This window comes from Mus pahari, chromosome 7 (assembly GCF_900095145.1).
Source record: "Mus pahari chromosome 7, PAHARI_EIJ_v1.1, whole genome shotgun sequence".
In the NCBI taxonomy this organism is placed as follows: domain Eukaryota; kingdom Metazoa; phylum Chordata; class Mammalia; order Rodentia; family Muridae; genus Mus; species Mus pahari.
This window is the reverse complement of record NC_034596.1, coordinates 3,774,832-3,787,781: the sequence shown is the minus strand read 5'-3', so window position 1 is coordinate 3,787,781 and position 12,950 is coordinate 3,774,832.

Sequence of the window (12,950 nt, the reverse complement as noted above, 5' to 3'; positions counted from 1 at the left end):
CGGGGGGGGGGGAGAGAAAGCGGCATACACAGAGTCAGAGACAGAGACAGAGATAATGGTGTGCTTAAGGATCATCCAAACTTCACATTATCTTCAAATCTGTTTTTAGGTTGCCTTGTTGTTACTTCTCCAGCCTCTATCTTTCTCTAATTCTCTTTTCTCTACATTTCCTCATGTTTTAGGAGTCTGTGCCTTCTTTTGGGTTCTTCAGTCCATATGATACATCATCCCTTGGGGCCTTTTCACATAAATGTCACATGCTTAGAGAATCTTTCTCTAACCACTCTACTTAAGTCCTTAAGTACTGAAGACTTGCTATCTGTTATGGCTTAAATCTTAAATGTTCTCCACGGGCTCACATTTTGAGTTTTGGTTTCCTAGCTATAGAATTATGGAAGTGGAGTGCCAGAGCCTTTAGGAAATGAGACTTACATGGCAGAAGTAGGTAATTAGGGACCAGCCTTCCATAAGGCTGCTTCCTAGTTCACCATGATTTGAATAGTTGCTTCCTCACACTTCTGCCGCCACAGATAGCTCTGCTTCACCATACCTTCTCTGCTATGATGGACTGAAACCCTCTGAGCTGGAGCCAAAGCAAGTCTTTCTTAAGTTGTTTATATCAGGTATTTTGGTCACTAGTTGGCAAATGTAACCAATAGAGCATGCAGACAAGAGTGTTTTAGTTTCTCTGATTAAACCTGGCCATATGGGTCGTATGTCTTTGGAACTGGTTTGCAGGAGAAATGTGGAAGAGCTTGCAGATGTGAGCTAGAGAGGTGTTTCAAGTGGAGCTTAATGAGCACTTATGATTGGAGTCTGGAAGACTGGAATGCCATTAGACACATGGGTACTGAAGGCTATGCTTGTGAGGGTTCGGATGGGAACAAGACTAGACATGTGAGGCTCCTCATAACATCTTCCCTTGTAACTTGCTTGCTCTGTGTCAGTTCATCTTTCACTCTGCATCCGTTTTTATACCCAGCTATGTGCGCTGAGAAAGAAACAACTATGCTTCTAATTCTTCACATTTTTTTTTTCTTTTGGTTTTTCGAGACAGGGTTTTTCTGTATAGTTCTGGCTGTCCTGGAACTCACTCTGTAGACCAGGCTGGCCTCAAACTCAGAAATCTGCCTGCCTCTGCCTCCCAAGTGCTGGGATTAAAGGCGTGCACCACCATGCCCAGCAATTCTTCACATTTTTAATTGTTTAATTTTTATACTTTCCTAATTTTAATACAAAGCTTTGATATTATGTTTGGGTAGGTCTTTCTTTGTTTCTTTGTTTCTCTCTCTCTCTCTCTCTCTCTCTTTCTTTGTTGCATTCATTTATTCTTCCTTCCTTCTTTTTTTTCTATGCCATTTAGGCTGGGTTTGAAGGCCAGCTTACATTTAGAAAGTACAGTTTTGACACAGATCAAATTTCTAGATAAAAAAAATTCTAGATATTGTCATAACAGCTTAAATTCTGCAAACAGAACATGGACAATTTGGACACAATGTGACTACATCATGGACTTAAGATGGTGATTCACCCAATGTAGAAGGCTCTGTCCTTTCTATATGAAGAACAATGGCTTGACAGACTTAGGAGAGCTCAGGCCACAGAAACTTGGGTACCCCAGTGAGTTCACTGAGACAGGTAGAACAGATAGACTGAGACCTTTTGAGGACAGATCCTGTGTCCTGCTGAGCTTTCCCTATGGCGACTGGCAGAACATACAACGTATATGGTTAATCAACCAGAGCTTGCTAAATGATGGATTACATTGTGGGGGAAGAAATTGGAGAAATGAAAAGCAATGAGATCAATTCTTTTACATGACTCATAAATTGGCTCAGAAGATGCTCGACTGAAGAACTCAAAAAAAAAAAAAAATCATCACCGTTGACCTAAGGGTGTGGTCACATTTAGCTGTGCAAGTGGCTATCCATCAAGTCCCCGTCTCCCGGAGACTCTAGCTCGAGACTTTAAAGGCTCACATGAGTCATCCACTCTATTCCCTTCCTCATCTGAGCAGTCATTAAAATCCCTGCCAGATTTACATCAGCAATATCCTCAGTCCCCATCGCCTTATTGTCTAATTTCTAAAGCGCAGCTACCGGCCGTTTCCCTCTGGCAGTCGGTCCTCCCTCAACTCATAAGAATATTCTTCTGTAACTAAGGTGTTTAACAAGATGGACTGAGAGAGCTCAAGCAGAAAGCAATTGTTCTGTCTCATGACAGTCCTTTGCGTATGTGTACGTACATGTACATGCACATAAGTGCACGTGTGTGTACAGGTGCACATGTGTGTGGAGGCCAGAGGTAAATATCAACTGTCTTCTATCTCTCTCTGCCTTATTTTTTTGAGTCAGACTCTCTCATTGAACCCAGAACTTAAATGCTTGTCTAGATTGGGGTTGGGGTTCAACAAGCCCTGGGGATCTGTTTATGTCTCTCCAGTGCCAGGACCACAAATATATACTGCCACACTTGACTTTTCGCCTGGATGCTGGAGATCTGAATTCAGGTCCTCTTGTTTGTGTGACAGGCACTTTATCAACTGAAGTCATCTCTCTGGCTTCCATAAAATGCTCTTTCAAATCTTCCGGTATTAAAACGTTCAGTCTGGTCTAACGCCAGAACTTTCTTATCCTAACGAAGTGCTTTTCGTCCATTAGTGTGGACCATATCCAGACACACAAATGGGCTGAAGGAGCACATGGCCATTCTCTTCTCTCTGTTTGACCTCCTCTGCTGTAGTTGGGTCTAGGACAGAAAGAACCAGGGAACAAGAAGTGGCTCTTGCCATTGCAATCCCAGAGCCCTTGGTGAATAGCAGACCTATAGCTGTCATTTTGTTTTTAAGGACCCAAAGGACTTCCCTCCCTTAGGCCTACCTTCATAGCAGTCCCTGTGTGGACAATGGTCACATTAATTAAATTTCTTCTTTATTGTCTGGATGCTAGTGGACCCATCTCACAGAATGTTTTCTTGTGCTGGAATCATCTAGACGGACCTCTTAGGGTCCATAATATGACTGGGGTTCATCTTTTCTACATGGGTACCTGCCACCAGCTATTCTATGGTTTATATGAGTGCAATGTGTCCTGCTGGGACCCTCTGCCTTACTCTCCTGCCTGAGACATCTCCAGCCAGCTCTTCGCTGCAGACACTTTTTCTGGTCAAGTCCAAAGGCATTGGCTGGGTCTCTTGCTTAACTTTTTCTCTCACAATGCCTGGAGCTCTGGGCATGTCTAATCATGGCAGTGCTGGCTCTCATCTGCTCTGGAGGTCCTGCCTGGGCAGTGTTGTACCCCTTTAGGATGTTGAGGTGGGGATGGGGGAGGCACTCTCTTCAACCTATTGTGTTCAGCTTTGGAGCTTGGGCCAAAACTCCCAAGAAAGGAAGAAGCCTATTTTAACACGCTGCTACATTCCTTTAAAAACATCAGATACTGTTTTTGTTTTAATTAACTGTTCCAAGTTTACAATGTTTGATTTTTTTTTTTTTTTTGAAGTTCAGACTCAGAACAGACATCTGAAGTGGATCACTGGACCTTGATCATTTTGCAAATTGAGAAATAAAAGCCTGGGAAAGTTAATTAACTGGGAGAAGATCACACACCTTATCTTGACCGGACAGGGCTTCATCTGAGGGCTTGACCTTCAAATCTCATGCTTTTCCTACCACATTATCCTGCCTATAATGCTTTTTCTTAAAGGAGACCAGAGATATTTGCTCCTGAAGGAAAGCTAGTAGAGAAGTTTACTGATCATCTCTGAATTGGATGAGGTGATTAAAAATGATTTTAATTTGGAGGTTTATCTATATTTAACATACTTCTATGGTCAAACCTTTATTATAAAAAACCAAAAATATTTAAAATTATTCTTTTGGGCTGGGTTCATGGCTCAATGGTTAAAGCGTTTGCCAAGCAAGCATAAGAAAGGATCAGAGTTCAAATTCCCAAAACCAATACGCTATGTCAGGTGGGCATAGGCGCCATGAATAACTGCAGCCTTGAGAGGTAGAGTCAGGGGATCCCCAGGGTAAGTTGGCCATCAAGACTAGCCATATCTCTGGGCTTGATTAGAAGATTTTGTTTCAGTGACTACAGTGGAGGAGTGATCAAGAATGAATCCCAGCATCAGCCTACAGCCACCACATTTACATGCATGCATGCATGCGTGTATGTGTGCACACACATACATGCACACATGAAAATGAAAAAATAAAAATAAACAGAATTATATTTCTCAATACATGACTGTAACCTGGATGCTTGTGAGTGGGAGACAATAGAATTAGGAATTCAAGGTCATCCTTGCCAGCCTTGGCTACAAAAGACTTTGTCCCCCCCCCCCAAAAAAAAACCCCAAAACCCAAAAAGTGATTATTTTAAAGTGTGGTTATCTATAGGGAATGATGACTCCACACATGTGCTCAATCACCAGGACCTGCCCAAAAGACTAAATAAATAAATAAATAAATAAATAAAAATCCACATCAGTGAAAAGTGCAAAGCCTGAAGTATAGTCCTGACTACAGTTGACCTTGTGTTAGTTATCTGACCTCTTTGGGACTCAGTTTTTCAAGTATAATGCTGAAACCTACCATATGTAAAATTAAGTGTTTCCCTATTCTAAGAATAAAAATCCTTTCTTCCAAGCCTTGTGAGCAGGCTGAGGCCGCAGCTCAGTGGCAGAGCGTGTGCTTATCATACACAAGGCTCTGGTATTGTGTGAGTTGACAGGATGCTTTCATGACCAATTTCAACGTCTGACGCTTTGTGTAAACTCATGATGATAAGGGTCTGTGGCTTGGTCTCCAGCGTGAGTCCCCTAGTGAATGAGCCCCAGGCTTATCAGTCCATCTGAGGACAGCCCACCCAGGGATGGCCCACCCAGGGCCTGCCCACCCAGGGACGGCCCACCCGGGCACAGCCCGCCCATCCTTGCCTTTGCTCAGTCTCACTTCTCAGAGCCCACCGCTTGCTTGCGTGTAGTCTCCTTGACTACTCGAGCCCTCATCGATCCCATTTCAGTTCTGCAGATTGAGCCTCTGTTGCACCATTTACCTAGTAATTTCATGCTCTTCTGGCTGTACGCCGTGATTCTTTGCATATTTGATTTTTTTTTTTTTTCTCTTCTGGGCATTTGCCTGCAGCCTGCAGCTATACTTGGCTGTCTCCATTTCCCCTACTCTTGGTGAACACAGCCAAACATTCAAGGGGGTTCCACACACATTTATTAGTAAGGAATATTGTTGGAAGGAGGTTCAGTTTAAGACTCGAGACCTTGCAGAATAGGCTGAGACCAGAGCTCAGTAACAGAGTGCCTACCTAGCATGCAGGAGGCCCTGAATTTGATCCCCACACTCACAAAAGACCAGTAGAGTCCCCAGTTGTCCCTGGAACAGGGTGCCCTTGACAACCTACCTTGGCTCTAATAGCCGATGAAATAAATTCTTTTTCCTCCAACTCCCTTGGGTCTCTCCCCAACCTGGCCCTGGGCGAGGCTGTCTGGGTTGCGTTTCTGTTGCTATCACTTCCTGGAATTGGACTCTCGGTTTGAACCTCTCCTGGAAAAAGGATCATGACTCTCTCCTTACATGCTGGCTCCAGCACACCTTCCTTCGGCCAGGCTGAGGTAGTGGAGCCGGCCAGAGTACTATCTGTGGTACACCCTGAGCCTCTTGGCTGAGAAGGCCCAAGCACTCCCTGTTGCCTGCCACCCCCACACCCCCATGCTAGGGAGAGGGAGCAAGCTCTTCCTTGCTTCTCTAACAGGTCTCATCTGCCCTTTCCAGACTCCTCCCCCTCTCCCCATCTCTCTGTCCCCATTCTCCTCTCTCTGGCCATCATCCCTGGCAGCCTTTTGGGGGGTCAGCCTTACTTTTCCTCTGTTATTCGCCTCCTCTTCTTGTCCACCCGACTCCAGCTCACACCCTACCTTTCTGATTCTGTTTTCTCCTCATAGAGCAAACAGAAGGCAGGAAGTGATTGTCACCCTTGTGATCCTGGTGGCAAGACAGATGATTTCCATGCATGTCCCCCATTTTGAGAGCTAGGCGTTTTTGCAGTCATAAGGTGTGGGAAACAATACTTACCTCAAGCTGCTCGTTCAGAAGCAGTGTGGGGGTCCCCGAGAGGAATAACCCACACCCCGTGCAGTAGCATAAAAATAGCCTGGGAAGTGCTGGTGGTGCTGGTGCTGGCTGCAAGATTGGGGAGCAGTCAAAGCCCCCCAAAGTAGGCCACACACACTTCACTGCACAGTTCTGAGCTCTCCCACCAGCCTTTTCTACCACTCCGCCTCAAGCCTCACATCCAAAGTGAAATGTGGGTGTTTTAATCACTGAAGAGAATCCTTAATAGTGCTCCTTCAGCACAGAGCTGCCTCTCCAGTGCCAGGAACTGCAGGGAGCCTATTGCTTCCCGTCCTGAACTGGCTCCAGAGCCTTAGGTGAGGCTCAGTACAATTTTCAGTTGTTATCATACGAGGCCCTTAGAGACGCTTCTCAATTCTAGCAATTAGCCACATAGGGGTCAACCAAGTGTTCTCAGCTCTAATTAACAGCTGTGTTGAATCTGGGACACATACAATTCCTCTGGGCATACACTCCTCAAACAGAAACAAAACCAGAATATCAGGCTCTTTCCTCCTTATCAGAGGCCATGAAGTCTGAAAATTATTGCCCAGGGTATTTGCAATTTAAAAAAAAAAAAAAAACTCAGAAAACAGGAAGCAGAGGGACTTCTGGACGGGATGCATGGATTTAAAGGCAAAATAATAATAATAATCTCTGCTTTATTCTGAAATTACCCAATGGGCCCAGGAGAGTTGGGAAGTGCTGGGGGAATTAGTTAGTTGCCTCTCAGCGCTGTGCCCAGAGCCCAGCTACACCCAGCAGGCTACATGATATCATCACCACACAAATCAAAGGCTTCTCTCTGGCTTCAAAAGGAACAGGAACAGGATACTTTGTGTTGGGAATTCTGCACTGAGCGGGAACTACGCTGTGCCTGTTCGAGTTGTTCGCTGGGTATTCTGGCTTCGTGCCCTGCCTGACAGCTGCAGGGGTTCTGTAAGAAATCTGGGGGAGAATTTCCTCTGCAGCCATGACTGAGAACCCAGGATCAAGAGCTTTGCAGACAGAAAAGACATTACCCCCCCCACAGCCCCCCCGACTAGCCCATCGCTTATTAGGCTCAACAAACAACAGGCAAAAGCCGGACAGCTGGCCCTTTGGCCCTGGATGGGAAAAAAAAAAAAAAAAGCATTTCAGTGGGATCTAGTTAGCTGGCTTCTCTTTACTAATTGAGAGCAACTGCATGGCACTTAAAAATAAGTTGTTGCTTTAAAGCTAGAGTATTTCAAATAAACAGCAACGTTCAGAAAACAACAATGTTCGGAACAATCCCTATGTCCCAGATCAGTTAATGTTAACTTTGTGCTACGTTTTCCTCATATATTTTTCTTAGAAGTTTGCATGAATACATTTGAAATGTCCCTTCTTTCCCATGACCCCACCACCCACTCCCATGTGTTATTGGTTTGGACTCTTTTTTTTTGTATGCATGTATGTGTGTGTGTGTGTGCATGTTTACACATGTATGGGTGGTGTGCCAACTGTTTGTAGAGACTGGACGTTAACACCAAGTTTCTTCCTCAATGGCTCTCTCTACCTTTTAAATTGAGGCAATGTTTCTTGCTGAACCAAGAGCTCACAGTTGACAAATCTCACTAGCTAGGGAGTCTCTACCTCCTGTGAGCTGGGACTATAGGTGGGAGCCACACTGACTCGGTTTATATAGGTTCCGGGATCTGATTTCAGTCCTCACACATGTGAGGTGAGTGGTTTACCTACCAGCCCATCTCCTGAGGCTAGGTTGGTTTGGACCTCTCAGGTAGCCCCAAGAAAAAGTATGTGTTCTTACTACTTATGGGCATACCCATAAGCAATGATGTCAGACTCTCTGGTGTGGAAATGTACACAGGTGGTATCATTCTGTCTCTTACCTTTTGTAACAAGTTTTTATTTCTCAGAATCAACCACGTGTCCAAGCAAACCTAGCACATTCATTTTTAACTTCAAAAGTTATTTATTATATGATTTAAAGTGTTTACCCATTCTCTTATTGACATAATTCATTAATATGCTTTTGAAGAGGAATTACCAACATTGCTGCCATGAGGAGACTGGTTTGTTTCTTCCTTTCTCTTGGTGGGACATGGGACATTTTTAGAGATAAAAATCTCTAGGACAAAGGGTCTCAAAGTTTATCTCTTGAGATCCTTTTACAACTGTCTACACTGTCAAAATTATTAAAGACTCGAAATAGCTTTTGTTTATATGGATTGGGTCTATTGATTCAAACGTGACACTGAGAAACAAAACTGTTTTAAATTTTATTACAAAATAACAATAAAAAGCCGGGCAGTGGTGGTGCATGCCTTTAATCCCAGCCCTTGGGAGGCACAGGCAGGCAAATTTCTGAGTTTGAGGCCAGCCTGGTCTATAGAGTGAGTTCCAGGACAGCCAGGGCTATACAAAGAAACTCTGTCTCAAAAAAACAAAACAAACAAACAAACAAAACAAAACAAAACAAAAACAATAAGAAATTGCACATTTATAAATGAAAAAGAACTATTTTCCATATGTAAAAATAAAGTGAGAAAAGGGGCTTTGCTCTTCATTTTTCCAAGTCTCCCTAAGGATGTCTGTCCTGACAGACGTCGTCTCCTCTGAGGCTTCTCCTAGCTGCCTCTGCATCCAGCCTGTTGCAGGATGTTGTCTTCACCGGACTACATGAAGAAATGCAGGCATCACACAGATGGGTTGTGGTGAAGGGAGCAAGATATTTAATAGCTTTAGATAATTTTGGATACTCTTCATCAAAGAATGTAAATCCAAATTCAACAAATAATAGTTTTAAAGGTTATTTTATGTGGATTCTGAAATCACATAAACGTCCCTCTGTATTGTCACACAAACCTGTTGGTCCATCTTGCTCATTTGAAAACTTTAGTTTCCCTTGGCTGATCTATGTGCCCTTCTGATGCTGACAGATTTCACTATGAAATGTCAAAGTGCACACTTATTTATAACACTTCTGATTTGATAATCAAAGTTTTTCTTTTTTAATTGTGAAGTTTGTGGTGATGGGCATAACTTCCAAAATTCTGGGGTTTGATTGAAAGCTTAGCAGTCACCCTTGGCAACAGACGCAGCCAGTCTCCATCCCTGAAGTAAGAGGCCTGCTTTGTTCTCCTTCTTCTTCTTCCCCTTCTTCTTCCTCTTCTCCTCCTCCTCCTCCTTCTTCTTCTTTTTAAGAAAATTCCTGCCAATTTCCCGAGTCTGAGTAACCATGGTTTGTGAATCTTTCTTTACGGTATGCCCTGGGAAAAAAATAGTGGCAACTTGAGCTCATAGTTCAAAACAATTCCCAAACGTTTGTCTTTGAAAGACCACTATCAAGTCTTGGCAGGCAGAAGTTTTATACATTTTTCCCATTTCATTAAACATGTTAAAAAAGAGGTGTACTCTAAACAACCTCTGAGATTTAATAACATTTATTAGCAATTTATTGCTTTGTTTATAGAACTGAGTTGTTTATTATTATTATTATTATTATTATTATTATTATTATTTTGCTTTGAGTGCAAGACAGTAAAGAATACAATAATGAAGAGAAGAGTCAGTGCAACTGTCTCGCTTTGTGTTCAAGTATTAACAATGTTAGCAGCTGATTACTTTATCATTACATTATATCCTCTAACTTGAGGGGTATTTATTTATTTATTTTTGAGACGGCACCTGACTGTGTAGCTCAGGCTGACCTTGAGTTTACTAGATGGCTTATACTGGTCACAATTTTGCAGCTTTCCTGTCATAAGCTCCCAGCTACTAGAATTGCATGCATGTCCTAACACACTTAGTTAACTGGACTCGGTAGCTGATTTTTTTTTAAAAGAAGACATGAAGTTGGGAAGGAGGCATGGAGGGTGGAGCTAGGGAGAGTTGGAGGGGCACTGGGGAAAGATATGATAAAATACATTGTATGCACATATGAGATCCTCAAGGAGTAAATAGAAATATTGTTTTAAAGTTTTTGTATTTTTCATACAGACATTTTGTCTTCAGTTAGAATGGTACCTTCCAGATTTCTTTTTACAGTTAATAGAATATTTTACTAACTACATTTTCATTTACTTGTTGATTTTGTTGTTGTTGTTGTTCAGATGTTCCTTATTCTTGTGAGACAGGGTTTCTCTGTGTAGCCCTGGCTGTCCTGGAACTCACTCTGTAGACCAGGCTGGCCTTGAACTCAGAGATCCACCTGCCTCTGCCTCCCAAGTGCTGGGATCCAAGGTGGGCACCACCACCATCCAGCTCACTTGCTTGTTCTTAATATATAATAGTGCTGCTGAATTTATATATTTTATATATGGAAACCGTACTAAACTCTCTTTTTAGTTCTAATGTGGATTATCTTGGATCTTTTATATAGATAATTATATAAGTTGTTAATAAAGCCAGTTTAATTGGCGCCTCCTGGCTTCTGGTCTTCGATGTAAGGCTAGATGTTGTCACTGCTGCTGTGGATGAAACCCAGGGGGTGAATACTTGCTTGGAAAACATGAAGTCCTGGACCTGGTGCCCAGCATCACATAAACTAGACACGGTGGCACATACCTATGTGCCCAGAACTCAGACATTTCCGTCAGAAGGATCTGAATCAAGGTCACCACTGGCTACAGAGCAAGGCTGGGCTACAGGAGACTCTGTCTACAATAGAGAAAATAAAATAGTTAGATATCACCCTAGTCCATAAGAGAAATAGTCAATCAAGCTGAAGATCAAATATATGAGATATATTTATATTAATTATTATGTTAGCAGAATTAATATGCTAAACCTTATAATTAAATATCAATTAATCAACATAAAGATCAATTAATATAATAATGTATACTAATCCAACATAAAACTGATGTCACAGAGCAACCCAATACTCCCTAAACTGAGAGCTAGAAAGCAGAGAATGAACAGCCGAGCCATAACAGAAGTCTAGAAACAGAAACCTCCTTCAGAACTGGGGTAGGAAAATCTAGGCTGAACCTGAGTGATTGCAGGTGCAGTGTATCAGAGGGTGCAGTTTTAGTGGTTCCTCTACGCTTTTATGAGTTTTAACTTTCAGGATCATCTACGTTTGCATCCTCATGGAGACATTTACATCCTCATGGAAACTACTTCAGAAAACCCCCTGTATGTGCTTCTGGCTGGCTGGGAGAGACAGAAAGGAACTGTTTTTGAAAATTGCCCACAGCATTGTTCTTCGTCTCGAGACAAACTGTTTTACCAGATCCTAACTGGTTAGGACTTCACTGAAGACTAAGCTGGGGTCTGGGACTTCTGCATGGGGAAAGAGGGAAAGAGAAGTGCCCTAACCCTGCTGCCTCTAGCCTCTGGTTCCCTCAAGTATGTGGGGGGTGGGGGGTGCGGTGGCCACAGACAGAGGAAACAAGTCCCATTGAAGGTCACAGCCCAGGGACACAGCCTCATTAAAAGCCTAACTGTATGTTTTTAAAATTTTTTATTTGCTCATTTAGTGTTTGTGCATGTCACCCCATTGCTTGCATATGAAGGTCAGAGGACAACTTATTGAAATCAGTTCTCCCCTTCTACCATGTGGGAGCTAGGGCTAGAACTCAGGTCCTCAGGCTTGGTGGCAAGCTCTTTACATGCTGGGCCATTTCGCCTGCCTCTTAGTCTTAAGTCTAACTGACCTCTTCTCCTCTCCCTATACTTTATCACTGTATCACTTGAATCCCTTTATAAGATGAGAGAATATAGCTGAAGCAATTGTGTGTTGAGCTCAGGCATTATTATATTATATTATATTATATAAACCTAAAGCCGACAAGAAGCAGAAACGAGGACACCAGAGGACATTTTAGTTTCTAATACCTACTGCCACAGCCAACAGTGAACAGGGCTTAACCTCCAACCAGACACTATAAAACCTCACATGAGTGAGCTGTTTACTTCAGTTTCGTGAATCCAGTATATATCATGTCTGGCTTTCAACCAAAGACTTGAAGGCATAGCAAAACAGAAAATCACAGGCCAGAGAATCATCAAAATCAGTCTCTGGTATGGCAGAGGCACTGGTGTATAATCGTCCTGGGGATATTAAGTTTAAAGAACCAGTCAGCATGCCATAATAGTTTTCCCCCTGTGATGACAATCGTTACATAGTTTATATTTTCAGGACAACTGTTGACTGGATGCAATGTTTATGACCACCAGTTCTCTCTGAATTTAAAAATGCTTCTAACATTAGACTATTGAGTATATAACCCTACCCCCAAGCTTAGGAAAGTCTGTTTCTTCCCACTTAGCTAAGAGTTGTGTTTTCTAAAATCATGAATGGTTGTTAAATTTTATTGAATGCTTTTCCTGTATCCTCAGAGAAGGTTACGTGGCTGGCTTCTTTTATTAATGTACTGTGATAAAATTACAGATTTTTTTCCTTCTGGTAATTAATCAGTACACGAAAAATCCAAATTAGCATGATTAAAAAGCCTCACGTATCTGGATTTGAATTGTTTAGGACTTTTCCTTTGTACATTTATGATTTAATTATGATTGATTTATATTTTCCTCTCTCGTATAGTCATTGCCTGGTTTTAGTATTGAGAATATACTAGTCTCATGAAATGAATTTTCCATTTTTTAGTTCAATTTTCTGGAAGTGAACTTGACTGTAAAATCACATGAACCTCATGCTCTCTTTGTGATAGATTTAACTATTATTCCATGTTTGCTTGTGGTCATAGGTCTAGCATATTTTCTACTTCTTTTTTTTTGTTGTTGTTTGTTTGTTTTTAGGTTTTTCGAGACAGGGTTTCTCTGTATAGCCCTGGCTGTCCTGGAACTCACTCTGTAGACCAGGCTGGCC